Below are 15,306 nucleotides of genomic sequence, written 5' to 3' on the forward strand. Positions count from 1 at the left end.
GTTCTGTACTGAGAATCTGGTTTTTTTAAAAAAAAAAAAAAGAAAAGAAAGGAAGGAAGGAAGAAAGAAAGAAAGAAAGAAAGAAAGAAAGAAAGAAAGAAAGAAAGAAATAGAAATGTGCTTTCATTTTAATCCCAGGTGTGGGGATGTGGGCTGTTTTGGATTGTTCACAGTGGCTGACTAAGATTTGCCTTGTAATTTTGCAGCTGTAGATAGTTTCTGCGACTGTGTGATGTTTGGAATTCTGGGAACTTTTCAGAGGGTACATTAAGTGCTAACGCCTCTCCCCCCCCCCCCAGGTTGGGTTGTTGGTTGGTTGCTGGTTGGTTATGGTTTGTTAAGTAGTCATACAAAAAGAAGAAACAATGTTACAGAGCGGAGAGAGAGAGGAGGCTGCGTCTGGCTCTGGCTTTCTCAGCCATTTCAGTCCATTGAGCTCCACGCCGGGAACTGGGCGACTCTGTGCCTCGTGGAGGAATCAACTAAACTTGGGCAAAGGAGATCCTAAGAAGCCTAGAGGCAAAAATGTCCTCATATGCATTCTTTGTGCAAACCTGCCAGAAGCACCCGGATGCTTCTGTCAACTTCTCAGAGTTCTCCAAGAAGTGCTCAGAGAGGTGGGAGATCATGTCTGCTAAAGAAAAGGGAAGATTTGAAGATATGGCAAAGGCTGACAAGGCTCGTTATGAACGAGAAATGGAAACCTACATCCCCCCCAAAGGGGAGACCAAAAAGAAGTTCAAGGACCCCAATGCACCCAAGAGGACTCCTTTGGCCTTTTTGTTTTGTTCTGAGTACCGCCCAAAAATCAAAAGTGAGCATCCTGACTTATCCATTGGTGATGTTGCAAAGAAAGTAGAGAAGATGTGGAACAACACTGCCACGGATGACAAGCAGCCCTATGAGAAGAAGGCCGCCAAGCTGAAGGAGAAGTATGAGAAAGATATTGCTGCCTACAGAGCTAAAGGAAAACCTGATGCAGTGAAAAAAGGGGTGGTCAAGGCTGAAAAGAGCAAGAAAAAGAAGAGAAAGATGAAGTGAGGAGGATGAGGAAGAGGAGGAAGAAGAGGAAGACAAGATGAAGATGATGATGAATAAGTTGGTTCTAGGGTAGTTTTTTGTTTATTTTGTTTTGGTTGGTTTATTTTTGTTTTGTTTTGGTTTTTGGGTCTATAAGGTATTTAACCCTCTGTATATAACTCACTCCATTTTTTAAAAAATTGAAATGTAAGTGTACTGGCTGATTTTATGTCAACTTGACACAAGCTGGAGTTATCACAGAGAAAGGAGCCTCCATTGAGACAATGCCTCCATGAAATCCAGCTGTAAGACATTTTCTCAACTAGTGATCATTGTGGGTGGTGCCATTCCTGGGCTGGTAGACCTGGGTTTTATAAGAAAGCAGGCTGAGCAAGCCAGGGGAAGCAAGCCAGCAAGCAACATCCCTCCATGGCCTCTGCATCAGCTCCTGCTTCCTGACCTGCTTGAGTTCCAGTCCTGATTTTCTCTGGTGATAAACAGCAATGTGAAAGTGTAAGCTGAATAAACCCTTTCCTCCCCAACCTGCTTCTTGGTCATGACATTTTGTGCAGGAATAGAGACACTGACTAAGACAGTAAGGCTGTGTAAGATTTGTTTTTAAACTGTACAGTGTCTTTTTGTATAGTTAACACACTACCGAATGTGTCTTTAGTAGCCCTGTTCTGGTGGTATTTTCAATAGCCACTAACCTAGCCTAGTATTGTCTGGGGGTTGTAAATTAGCATGGAAATTTAAAGCAGGTTCTTGTTGGTACACAGCACAAATTATATATGGGGACAGCAGTTTGGTTAGGGGTTTTTGTTTTATTTTTCTGTTTTTTTTCTTTTGGTTTTATTTTGGGGGTTTTTGTTTTTGTCTTTTTCATCTTCAGTTGTCTCTGATGCAGCTTATACAAAAATAATTGTTGTTCTGTTAACTGAATACCACTCTGTAACTGCAAAAAAACTACGGCTGTTTTGTTGACATTCTGAATGCTTCTAAGTAACTACATTATTATTATTATTATTATTATTATTATTATTATTATTATTATTATTAAAAAAGAAAAAGAAGAAGAAAGAACAGGAAGAAATTAGATATCCTGATGAGGAAGATCAACCTTGCCCCCAGGAACTCGGCTCCCCTAATCAGCAGGAAGTGGTCTTATGATATCAATGTCCCCTTTCTCCTCTGTCTCTGCTTCTCTCCTATCTAGTACTAAGGAGTTGAAAGGAGAAAAGGTGAGAACAGTGGAAGAAATCCGAATCCACAAAATAGCAAAAGACATGCTGGTTTCTGCTTGCTCAGCAAACTCCTAGGTATGGAGGGTTTTTTGTTTCTTCCAGTTCTGATTGCGCCACCATCTCCTTGCAAACCTTGGGGCTCCTCGAGTGGAAAACTGTCTCAATACAATAGTCTCTCATCTCTTCAAACCTAGCTCCGCATTCACTCCAGAAAGTGCCTGTTTCCTTGTGAACACTTTCCCACCGAAACAGACATTTGAAACCTCAACACTATGACCCAGATCTTGCCTCTTATTGGTTCCTTTGAAGAGAAGTCCCTAAAACGATCGTCTTGAAAGAGTTTCTGGTGGCCTCCACCCTGCAGCCCCAGCCTGCGACAGGCTGTCATCCCGAGGGTCTCGGTTGTGCTCATGTTTGTAAAGGTCAAGGGTACTTCGTATCTTAGGGCCATAACTGCCACCCAGTTAGGGTGAGTTCCATGATTGTCAGCAGGTGCGGGGTACACTGGCAGAAGCAGCCGGATCCAGGAGCCCCGGCCTGTGTTCTCTATATAGGGCAGGAAGGCCTGCTCTACAGCGTCTGTTCTGTTTACATTTTTATTCAGCCAGTGTGCCTGCAGGATGGCAGATGGGAGAAATTCTTAAAGGCTCTATTTTTGTTGTTTTCTTTTGACATTCACAAAGATGCTGTGCTAACACCTTTTAAAATAACTGGTTAAGGACCGTGTTATTTTCATTGCCAGTCATAAATAGAGAGGCGTCAGACCACATTGTCCAGATCTATAGAGGTTGCTGGCGAGTCTCAAAATCAAAAAAAAAAAAAAAAAAAAAAAAAAAAAAGGGTTATTTGCGCTTGCAGCGCTGTTTTATTTTAATCTTCCTCCTCTTCCAGCCCTGCCACGCCCACAGCCCCCCCAGGGGAATTCTTGTTGGGCGGCTGGAGATTCAGTGGCAGAACATTCTGGAGCATGTGCAAGGCCCCAGCTTCCATCCCAACAACTATAAGAAAAGAAAACACAACTAAAAAAGGAAAGCCTTATTGATTCGAGGAACTAAAGTAAAATTAAACTTTATTCTTTTCTGAAGCCAGAATATTTCCCAAGACTAAAATAAGAATGTTCTGGGGTGGGGTAAAGTGCTTCCTGAACAAACCTAAGAACCTAGGTTTCAACTTCCAGCATCCACACGAAAAGCTGGGTGTGGCAGGGCACACCTGTAACTCCAGGACTGGGGACTTGAGGACACTGGAGGATCCCAGTGGCTTACTGGTCAGCCAATCTGGCCAAACAACTTCAGGGTCAGTGAGACATCTCGCCTCAAAAATTGAAACATGATGCAGAAATATATCCAAGGCATCTTCATGCATGTTTGCACACACACAAGAATATACACACACACATGCACACGCTCAGGAGTGTATACCCCACACGTGTACACACAAGTTACACGGATGTAAACACACTCAGGAGTATATACTGCACACGTGTACACAAACAGAAAAGAGTATACTCCACACACACATGCCCTCTACACACACCAAGAAAGACCCTAGCTGGAAGGATCCCCACAGATACTCAGATGAAAGAACACCCATCAGTTTGTGTGAAGTAACATTGCCCAAGTAAGAGAAGCACCTGTGAAGAGAGTCATGTGGGGCTTCCTTGCAGTTAGGTATACAACAGAGAGCTACTTCCTTCTTGGTCCTTTGGGATTGAGCAGGAAGTGAAGAGGCCGGGGCAGGGATGCTCCCCCTTGGAGAAAGACACACAGACAGCTCCCAAGATTGTTCCTGTGCACGGGTCACCTAAATGCAGCCCAGGCTAATAACGCATCAGTGTCTGAAGAGCCACGGGGAAGTATTTTAGGCACTCTGCAAGCATAGACTGAGGATGTTGCTCTCTATTGCCTGGCAACAGGGTTAGTGTGACAGCTTCAGTTCCTAGAGAGCGTTCTTAAAATTCTCTACGAAGTTAAGGGTTACCTAATGCTGTAGGGAGGGGACCGGAGGAATGTGTCTTAGGAATGGCTTATTCATAACCGTTACTGTTCTGACTAGAGAGTAAGTAACTCTTTTCCCTTTCATGAGAATATGTTGGTCAGCCCCTCAAATGAAGACAGAGAGAAGAGCATGGGTTTGTTTGTGAGCTAGCATGGTTCTGTTGCTGGAGGAGCACATTGCTCCAACCCTCAGTGCTGAAGAGCAAAGTCCCATGGGTACGAGGAGAGCAAGGCGGGAAACCAGCTCTGGACAGAAAATCTACATAGCCAGATAAAATCTTCACTGTGCCTGTTCCTTGTGGGAATGAAGGGCTTCTTCATGTGTAGGACAAGCACCAGGTTCTCTGGGGTGATACTGAACTCATGATGAGCTGAGGGTTTGTTATATGAGTGAGTGAGTCAAATTCACAGAAAGGGTGTGTGTGTGACATGGGTTAGGGAGTTACTGTTGGGCATCTCTCCTGAGCCATCTCTCCTGTTCTCTAAAATAATTTTAAAAACAAGACCATGTGGCTGTATGCCTGTGATCTCTTTACTTGAGAGGCAGAGGCAGAAGGGTCAGAAGTTTGACAGGAAGGAGGGAGGCATGGAGAGATAGCTCACCATTAAGAGCACTGGCTGCTCTTCCAGAGGTCCTGAGTTCAAATCCCAGCAACCACATGGTGGCTCACAACCATCTGTAATGGGATCTGATGCCCTCTTCTGGTGTGTCTGAAGACAGCTACAGTGTACTCATACATAAAATAAATCTTTAAAAAAAAAGTTCGAGGGGACTCCAGCTACATATCAAGTATGAGGGCAGCCCTAACTAACTAACTAACTAACTAACTAACTAACTAACTAACTAACTAACTAACTAAACTAACCAACCAAATAAATAAATAAACAAAACTAGGCAAACAAGATACACTTGCAGCTAGGACCTATTTGCAGGACCTAGTTTTCTAACTCTGTATAGATAGCAAATCAGATTTCCCCCTTTGACACCAGCATATCACTATATACTTCTCCCAAAAAGCATGTTGTAGCCAAGACAAATTACCTGGATAATCCCCCACCCCCATTTTCTATATGTCTGACCAGAATGGACCAGAATGGACCAGAATGGTCGGGGTTGACTTACTTGGCACTGTGGCTTCAGCACTTCTTGTTCTAGTTGACCTGGTCAGAGTCCTGGGTTGCTTCTGTGTATTTCTTTAGCCCCAAACTCGTTAAGAATTCTACTAACAATATTCTTTCCTGGAATTTTCATGGAGACCCATGGAAATCCTTTCCTCTTGTTGATGCCTCTATTGCTAGTTTACTGTATCCCATGCCTGTCTTTATTACCAAATTCACAAAGCAGGCAGGATCCCTTTCTTGACATTATTATTATTACTGTTATTATTATTATTATTATTATTATTATTAATTTGAGATAGGCTCTCGCTGTGTAGCCCTGGCTGTACCAGAATTCTCTCTGTAGACCAGCCTGACCTTGAATTCTGAGAGGTCGTCCTGTCTCTGCCTCCTGAGTGATGGGATGGAAGTTGTGCACCACCATCGCCAGCCCCCTTTCTTGATTTTTGACAGGTGTGACAAATGCATCTCGTGGGTGGCCCCCCAGGGAATGGGATTTCCCTTTATTTGAGTGGTGGCAGCTCTGCAGGTTCCAGGGGTTGCCTGTGTTGTATTCCTCTCATAAGCCTGATGCTGCCTCTGGGCAAAAGGCCATGGGCAGCACTCTGCACCTGCTAGCAGCTTCACTGAAAAGGGACATTACTTGAGAGTCAGGCCACATGGGGCAAGTGTCAGGAATATGTCTCTTATCATCTATCAGTCAGCAGTAGGCTTTCCCAAACCTGAGATCAGATAGAAGAAGCTGTTCTCTCCCTAGCCTAGGCTTTTTACAGTTCAAGCATCGGTGACAGTATGTGACTCCTGCGCATAAGAAGCCATCAGAAGGTTCCTTTTAAATACATTATGCACTCCCAAAGTGAGGATGAGTTACTCAGGTGAACACATCTGCCTTTTTGGTAACCCCTTGCCTTGGTGTTCTATTGCTGTGAAGAGACACCATGACCCACACTTATAAAAGAAAACACTTAATTGGGGCTGGCTTTACAGTTTAGAGGTTTGGTCCTTTATCAGCATGGCAGGAAGCGTGGCAGTGTGCAGGCAGACATGGCTGAAGAAGGAGCTGAGAGTTCTACATTTGCATCCACAGGCAGCAGAAGATGTGACACACTTCTTCTGACAAGGCCATACCTATTCCAACTAGTCCACATCTCCAGATAGTGCCACTCCCTATGAGCCTGTGTGGTGGAGTGGGGGGCTTGGGGGGAGCATTTTCATGTACAGCACCACACCTCTGCAGTGATGCGAAGGCCGTGGCCTGCTTTCACCGAGTTCTAACTTACCCTGAGATCCAGTATAGCTGGCTCTTTCTTTTTTGAGAGCTACCGTTTGTTGCTTCAGAAGCTGTTGTAATTTTTGCCAATTGTATTCCATCCTAATGGAGGACTTGCTGTTCCGGGCTCTCTCCTAGGAGGTGGGGTACAATGACCAGTCATTGCTTCATCCAGGGGCTTAGGACATAGTGGGGTGGACAGACATAAACATTCTTATTGGTTATTGTGACCAAATGCATGACAAAAACTAGTTTACAAGAGGCAGGATCTGCTTTGATTCATGCATGGTTGAGGAGACACAGTCTAACATGGTGGCAGGGCCACGTGGCAGGGCTCCTCTCCTTACATCTTAGGGGTACAGGAAGCAGGAGTGAGACAAGGAACAGGAAGTGAGACTAAGCTATAAGCCTGAAAGTCCCCTCTGCCTACTGATAACTTCCTCCAGAGGGGCTCCAGCTCCTAGAGGTGCAATAGCTTCCCAAATGAAGCCCACCATCTGAGGACAAACACAGGCACCTACTCGTGCACACACACATGGGGTTGAGGGGAGTATATTTTGCACCCATCCAAGTCATAACAAAAGCTGATTATCCTGAGTGAATGTATGCTGTTTGGTGATCTGCCCGAATCCCCATCCAGAGCCAATATCCCTGTCCCTGCTGTGGGGACATTCCTCCCCTGTAGTGAACATCGTTGCTGGAGCTGCCTCTCCTCTTTAGTTGTATTTCCAGCTTGACACTGGAAAAAACCAAACCAAACAAACAAACAAAGAAAATAACAACACCAGGCCATCAAGATGAAGGAAAGATAATTCTGCATGAGAGAAGCAGTGTCCCACACTGCCATCAGACTGGGCACAGACTCCATCTGAAGCCAAGCTCTCCTGGGCTCCTTCCTTTCCCTGTTGTAGACACCGAGTGCCTTTCTGAAGAGCATGCTCATAAATGTCTTCTTGCCTCAGGCCCCACTCAGGGAACTCACCCTATGGCCATGTTATTGGGTAGTAATGGGTCAAGTCATCTTACAGTTTTACCATTTCTTTGCCTTTTTATTTTCAGTTTTAGTGTGTGTGTATGTGCACGTGTATACTCATTCGTACTCCACAGCAAAAACTGCCTCTTCCGCCCTCTTCTTTGTCTTTTTAATAAAAAAAAAATCTCAAATACAATTTTAGTTAAAAATGATAAAAATTAATAAGACACAGAATGTTGGAAACTTCCACACCGTAGATAAAATCAGAATTACCCCCAGACACAGCATTGTCTTCCTAAAGACTCCCCAACAAAGATGTTAAAAACACCAAGCTATGGGCCAACAAGATGCGAGTAAAGGTCTCAAGAATTTTGACTGAATTCAAACCCTAAAACTTCTGTGGTGGAAGAAAAGAACTAACTCCTAGAATTTGTCCTCTGATATCCATAACCTGGCATCAATACACACACACAAACACTCAAACACACACACACACACACTCATACACACACATACATATACACATAAAAACACATTAATACACACATTCATATACAAACACTCACACAAACATATTCACACACAAACCGATTCACACACAAACATGCACACATACACACAGTAAAGGAGGAAGACTTAAATAAAGGTAAAGACAACAGACTGTACCCTGATTTTAGTTCCCTTGTGGGCCCAAGTGAGAAATTGATGTTGCACAGCAGAAGCAGCTCCTGAGAGTGTCTGAATGTTTGTGCTGGGGCTGAACAAGGAGACTATGTGCCTGGAGCATCACACAGAGTACCCAGGCTGGAGCATCACACAGAGTATCCAGCCTGGAGCATCACACAGAGTACCCAGGCTGGAGTATCACACAGAGTACCCAGGCTGGAGTATCACACAGAGCATCCAGCCTGGAGCATCACACAGAGTACCCAGGCTGGAGTATCACACAGAGTACCCAGGCTGGAGTATCACACAGAGTACCCAGGCTGGAGCATCACACAGAGTACCCAGCCTGGAGTATCACACAGAGCATCCAGCCTGGAGCATCACACAGAGTACTCAGCCTGGAGCATCACACAGAGCACTCAGCCTGGAGCATCACACAGAGTACTCAGCCTGGAGCATCACACAGAGCACTCAGCCTGGAGTATCACACAGAGTACCCAGCCTGGAGTATCACACAGAGTACCCAGCCTGGAGTATCACACAGAGCATCCAGCCTGGAGCATCACGCAGAGTACCCAGGCTGGAGCATCACGCAGAGTACCCAGGCTGGAGCATCACGCAGAGTACCCAGCCTGGAGCATCACACAGAGTACCCAGCCTGGAGCATCACACAGAGTATCCAGGCTGGAGCATCACACAGAGTACCCAGCCTGGAGTATCACACAGAGCATCCAGGCTGGAGCATCACACAGAGTACCCAGCCTGGAGTATCACACAGAGCACTCAGCCTGGAGTATCATGCAGAGTACCCACCATTGCAGTAGCTGTTACTATAGTTAGAGTTTTAGGACAAGAGTCCTGGTTCTGACAGCCCAACAGTTTCAGCTCTGCCAATGTCCAACACACAAACTATAGAGACAAGGATGGGTGAAAAGTGAAGAAAGAAGATATAATCCAGGAATGAGAAGAGGAACAAACAAGAAATCCAGGGACTCCATGGGTTAATGATAGGCTCTTGAGGCTTAAATGGAAAAGAACTGGAGCAAAGGGCAAGGGCAAGCATAAGCAATTAGTCTTGGTCAAGGTGTGGCCCCACACATTACTGTCTCTGCTCTGATCACTTGCGGTGGTCCAATAAATTATTTACCTGTCAGAGCTGCTTCCTATGAGATGATCTGCTTCTGGCTGCATCCTCTCCATCATAGATAATTGTTTCCATGTGGGGGTGGTCTGTCTTAGCTGCCAGGACTCGCTCCTAGAGTGCAGAGAGACGGCAGACTTAGGACAGTGACTTATTTCCGGGCCTTCAGCCTTGAAGGGGAATGTGATTGGCTAAGTAGATAGGCACTCTGAGTGATTCTGCCTTTGCTGAGCCAACAGGAGTCTGACCAAAAGTAAGGGAGACAGGTGCCAGACAATGTCACAAATGCCAGGAGTTCATTCTGTTTCAAATTACTGCGTAAGACCAAGGAAGGATTCAATGTGTTGAGCAAAGCAGGTCCTGGGGCCTGTATTCCCTGACCAAGCCAGCTCAGTCAGTCAACAGTGTCTCAAGGGAGGGAGTGATTAAAGAAAGAAATGACAATTAGATACACCAAAACATGACTTCAGCCAGTACTGAATCTGAAGCAGGTTTATTTTTTTCCTAGTCTGCTTCTATACCATTCTAAGTATTTACAAAGAATATGGTCGGTCCTAAGGCACAGACAGAGTAGGTAAGGAACAAAGGAAGCATAAACAAAGGTCTCATGATTACTGTATTCGGGGTATTAACAAGATCCGTCAAGATTCAAAGAACACATTCCTCAGCTGTATTCATCTTGAGCCTACTTTCTTGTCCTAGCCCAATGTCAAACTCTTGCCAAATTCCTAGCAGCAGCTCCAGAAGCTCTCCACAATCCCCACTGTTACAAATGCTTTTCTTATCATATTAGAATAAAGATGCCTATCAGGGTCTACTGAGATCTAAGATAGCTCTCCCCGTGGTGAACTCTCAGACCACTATACCTTCTGAGTCAATGGCATTACTTGCTTCCTTCTTTTCCACCATTTAAATTTTCTGACTGTAATCTAGATGTAGGTCGGAGGCAACCAGAGTTATTAGGACCATTGTATTTTGTTTTTGTTTGTTTGCTTGCTTAAGAATTATTTATTTATTTTCTGCATATGAGCACACTGTAGTTGTCTTCAGACACACCAGAAGAGGGCATCAGATCCCATTACAGTTGGTTGTGAGCCACCATGTAGAATTGAACTCAGGACCTCCGGAAGTTGTGCTCTTAACCTCTGAACCATCTCTCCAGCCCAGGACCATTGGTTTTATTGTGACTGAGTTATTCTCTCTTTTTTATCTAACCAGACTTAGCATATGATAGGTTGGAGGTGTGGAGCTGTCAGCTGGGTGGCAAGTAAAAAGTGTCTTTATCACCTGCCTTGAATGCCTAGCGCTTGTAATCCCAGCATGCAACAGATCCAGTCTGTTGGCCATGCTGGGCTACATAGTAAGACACTGTCTAAAATACCCAAATTCCTATATAGGAATATTGCTAGGCATGGTGGTACATTATTATAATCATAGCATTTAGGAAACTGAGGCAGGAGAATTACATTTTTGTGTGTGGTCTATGCTGTAAAGAAAGATTCAATCCAACTGTGGGTATATAGTAAGAGCCTATCTCAAAACAAAACAGTAGCATTCTGTCATAGTTGAAGGAAAATTGTAGTTTTGAATTTTATTGTTATGGGGACTAAAACAGAATTTTAAGATTCTGCTCTCTTATATCTGTGGAGATGGCTCAATGGCTAAGAGTCCTGGCTGCTCTTCTAGAGGATCTGGATTAGATTCTCAGTACCACATGTGGCTCACAACTGTTTGTAACCAGTTCTAAGGAATCCAATACCCTTTTTTGGCCTTTGGCCTTTGATGGGCACCAGCTATATATCTAGTACACAAACATACATGCAGGCAAAATGCACATACATATAAAAAACAATATTTTAAAAATTCTGCTTTCTTTCTCTGTAATCTAATGAACAAGGTAATTTTACAATATAATGATGTTTAAGGAGAATAAGGAGCAAGAAACCCTAAGGAAAAGCCACATTAATGTTGGTCTTTGTAGTTCTTATCTATCACTGTCCTGTGACATTTTTCTCTTTTGCCCTGTGGTCTCAGTTGTCCTTTGCTCTTGAAGGCCAAACAGAAGCCAGATAAGGGCACTACAGTGCTTAGTTAGATGCCCAGTATTCAGGCCACCAGGCAGGGATGAGAGGACCAGCTTTAATCCCTCTGAATTTAAATTCTAGAAACTGATATACTGGTGTATTTTTGTCACAAACAGATTAGACAAACAACCATGTGGCTCTGGGCTAGGTGGCTTGGAGTCCAGGTTTGTCCACTTTCTCCTAGCACAGAGCCTAGTATGCAAGAGTTCTGCTGGGCTACCTCCAGACTCTTATGGGAGTCTTCTGTGATCTCAAGGTCCCAGCTCCTGAGAAAATCTGATCTGACCATTGGAGATGGTCTCTCCTAACAGTCTTCTCTGGTGCTGCTTTGAGTAGAAGTCACCAGTGTAGTGCATTGCCATTCTGTCCTTGTCTCGGTAGATCTGCCTTTCAGGGTCATCTGGAGCTGTTTGATGTGCTCTATGATTCCTACTAGACCCAAGACTGATTGCTTCGGCACATCTGCGGGAAGGACACAGGCATCAGCGTGCTGCCAAGGCCGACAATGAATTCTACTTCACTGAGGATTAGACTATCTCAGAGAACAGGAGAGACCATGACCTTAAGGTTCTTTTTCATTGGCAGACCAGTCCAAAAATAACTGTGGCCCTGAGATGAGGAAGCCTTCTATCTGATTCCAGCTCCAGACTGGTGCTGTCATTTTTTTTACCTCTGTGGTTTTGTGAAAGTTGCTGCTGGCTTCCACATTCTCATTTATACAACAAGGATTAAAACATCTTCCTGCCCTGGGTTTTGTTCTTAGAAGATAGGTCTATAGTGGGTATTCAAATGTTGACATCATTAATAGTAAGAAGTCCTCAGGCTTTACTCCCTTGGGAGGCGGGGTATGCTGATGAGAGTGGCATGTGTAGCCTCCTGAGACCATGTCAATCAATCAGTCAACCAATCATAAAAGCCTGGGACTAGCAGAACAAAATGGAAACTGTGAGAGCTGTTACAATTCCCTCCTCTGCTGTTAGCTTTTCACATTAATATCCAACTCAAGCCCTTCTTTTCACAGGTTCACAAGGAGCTGCACTTTCTCAGCCTGCCCTTTATATGTTAATATAAGTGTTGAGCTTCCATGGTCACAATCAAATAGAAGAAGAATTATCAAAGTAGAAGCTGTGGGAATCCTGACATCTCCTGGCCTCTCTGGTCTGGACTACATACTCCTAAACAGCGAACATTTATCAGAACTGTAGATACACTCTTGGTACATATACTCCTCCTGAGTGTGCCACAAAGTTCCAACCCTGACCAAGTCTGGCTGTCTCCTGGCTGGGGCTTATAACTTTGAAGCATGTGTTTGTCCATCTGACAGGTATATTTCCAGAAACACTATGTACCTGTGCACGTACAATCAGAGGCTATCCTGTGTAACTGAAGGTGCAGGAAGTAAGAGTAATCTGTGATTACATGCAAAAGCTGGAACTTGTCCAACCACAGTAGCATAAGCAGCCTCAATAAAAAGCTTGCAATATGCCTGGAGTCACGTTAAGTACCTTACATGAATTATTTCATTCAGTTCTCTCAGCAATTTTGTGAAACATGCATTATAATAATGCTGATTTTATATGCAAGGAAGTCAGAATCAGAAGGTTGGTTTGTGATCAAGTGTGGATACGGGACTCTATCTAACTGATGCTAAATTTTTCACTCTTTAGAAAAATAAAACTTTATTATTTATGCTGAGACAGGCCTCATTGTATATTCATTGGCTGGACTGGAGCTGCCTATGTAGACCAGGCTGGCCTTGAATACGCAGAGATCTGCCTGCCTCTGCCTTCTAAATGCTGGGATTAAAGGTGTCTGCTGCCAAGCCCAGCTATTATTTATTTTTTGAGAAGGGTCTTGCTATGTTTCCCAGGCTGGCCCATCTGTGACTGCACAATGTTGTGCCTGGCTTGCTTTTCTTTTAAAGACAACTTTAATGGGGTTAGCTGATTCATATGCCATGCAATTTGACTACTTAATGTGTACAGTTCTTTACTTTCAGCAGGCAGGCTTGTCACCCCCAGAGAAATCCCATCTATCAACTGATGAGTGGATAAACAAAACAGGAATAAATAACATGTTACCAGGCAAGAAAATGAAGTAGTGAGGTGCGTGTAAGTTGAGGACTCAAAGACGAATCATTCTTGTGATATCTTAGCAAAACGTAGGGTCCTGAGGTTACGAGACTCAGAAACTGTGTCTTTGAATTCATATGCTTAATGTTTACATGTATGCACAGATTTCTGCAAAATGCCTCTCTTTAATGTTCTTTAAGAGTGCAGCAATTCCCACGGCCAGCTCTTGACAGAAAATGGGGACAGCCCCATTTCCAATGAGCTGAGCCAATGTCTGCTTCTAATTTCCTAAACCTGCACTTCCTGTCCAGGTAACATTTGTTACCTTTCACTCCAAAATACTTCTTGCCTCATATCCCTAGATTATGCCCATCGTTTACTATGGCCACAAATCTCTATTGTAATTCTGTGTCACTTGTCAATAACTATCATTGTTTTTTACAGAATTACTGTCCACTATTTAGGCTGACATAATCAACAATTTATCTAAATTTTCCTTTGTTGCTTGTGCTGTGAGTTTACAGGTAAAGTCAGGAAGATGTGAGCCTGTTCCAAGAGTTTTCTACTTTTACTGCTTTCCTTGAAATCTTCAAAGTTTTGTCTCTTACCCATGATGCTTTGATATTTTGTCCGTCACTAGATAAAGATTTAGATATATTCATAGCCCCCGTTATGGGAAATGGAACACAAATGCTTGAGTAAGCAGATTTGGAATCTAGCTGGATTTGAATGATCTGTGTTTCTTTTGATCCCACCCTCCTTGTACTTAAGAGTTGACTGATGGGACCGGAGATATGGCTCAGTGGTTAAGAACACAGACTCCTCTTCCAGAGGATCTGGGTTCAATTCCCAGCAACCATTCAACAGTTCACAACCATATATAGCTCCAGTTCCAGTCGAACAGACACTCTCCTTTGTCCTTGGAGGGCACTGCACACACGGGATACATAGATATTCAAGCTGACAAAATACTCATATACATAGAATAAAAAGAAAAGGAAGGGTCCAGTTTCTGATTTTGGGTGGCCTCCATGACCACAGAAGGAAGACTGGGAGGTGTTCTGATGACCAGATTCTTGGACGTTTGCAGTCTGCTCCGTCCCATCCTCCGTCTGTTCAAGGATCTTCAAAGACTTCAAGGTCTTGTAAGAAGCCTGGGTTGTTGTAGTTGTTGTTGTTTTGGTCGTTTGGTTTGGTTTACTTTCAATTCTTTTAAAATTACTACTGGTAGTTATGAGCAACAGAACATGGTTTCTGGGAATTGAACTAGGTCCTTTGGAAGAACAAGAAACACTCAACTCAAAGTGAGCCATCCTTTTGGCTTAAGACCTGAGTCTGTCCCAGAGCAAGGGCTCTGGAGCTCTCTCAGCCTCCTTCACCTGACTTTTCAGTAGGCATCTGGGAGCTGATCAGACCTAGTGTGGATCACATCCTGCCTCTTGCTTCCTGCTTGACTCTGAGTCATTTGCTTAAACCCTTAAGTCTCCAGCTTCCTTAACTGTGAAGCAAGTTTGCCTACGCTTACTTTACAGAGACATTTGCAGACATTACACACGCCATGCTCAAGCCCTTGGTAGAGTGCTGATACTGAGACTTGATGGATTAGAGTTTAGAGTAGTTATGAAAACAAACAGGGGAGTAAATAAAAATATGGGCCACCCACTTAAATCTGAATGTCAGTCAATAAATACTGTTTGGTTGACCCTAACTATTCCAACTT

This window comes from Micromys minutus (assembly GCF_963924665.1).
Source record: "Micromys minutus genome assembly, chromosome: 6".
Taxonomy (NCBI): Eukaryota; Metazoa; Chordata; class Mammalia; order Rodentia; family Muridae; genus Micromys; species Micromys minutus.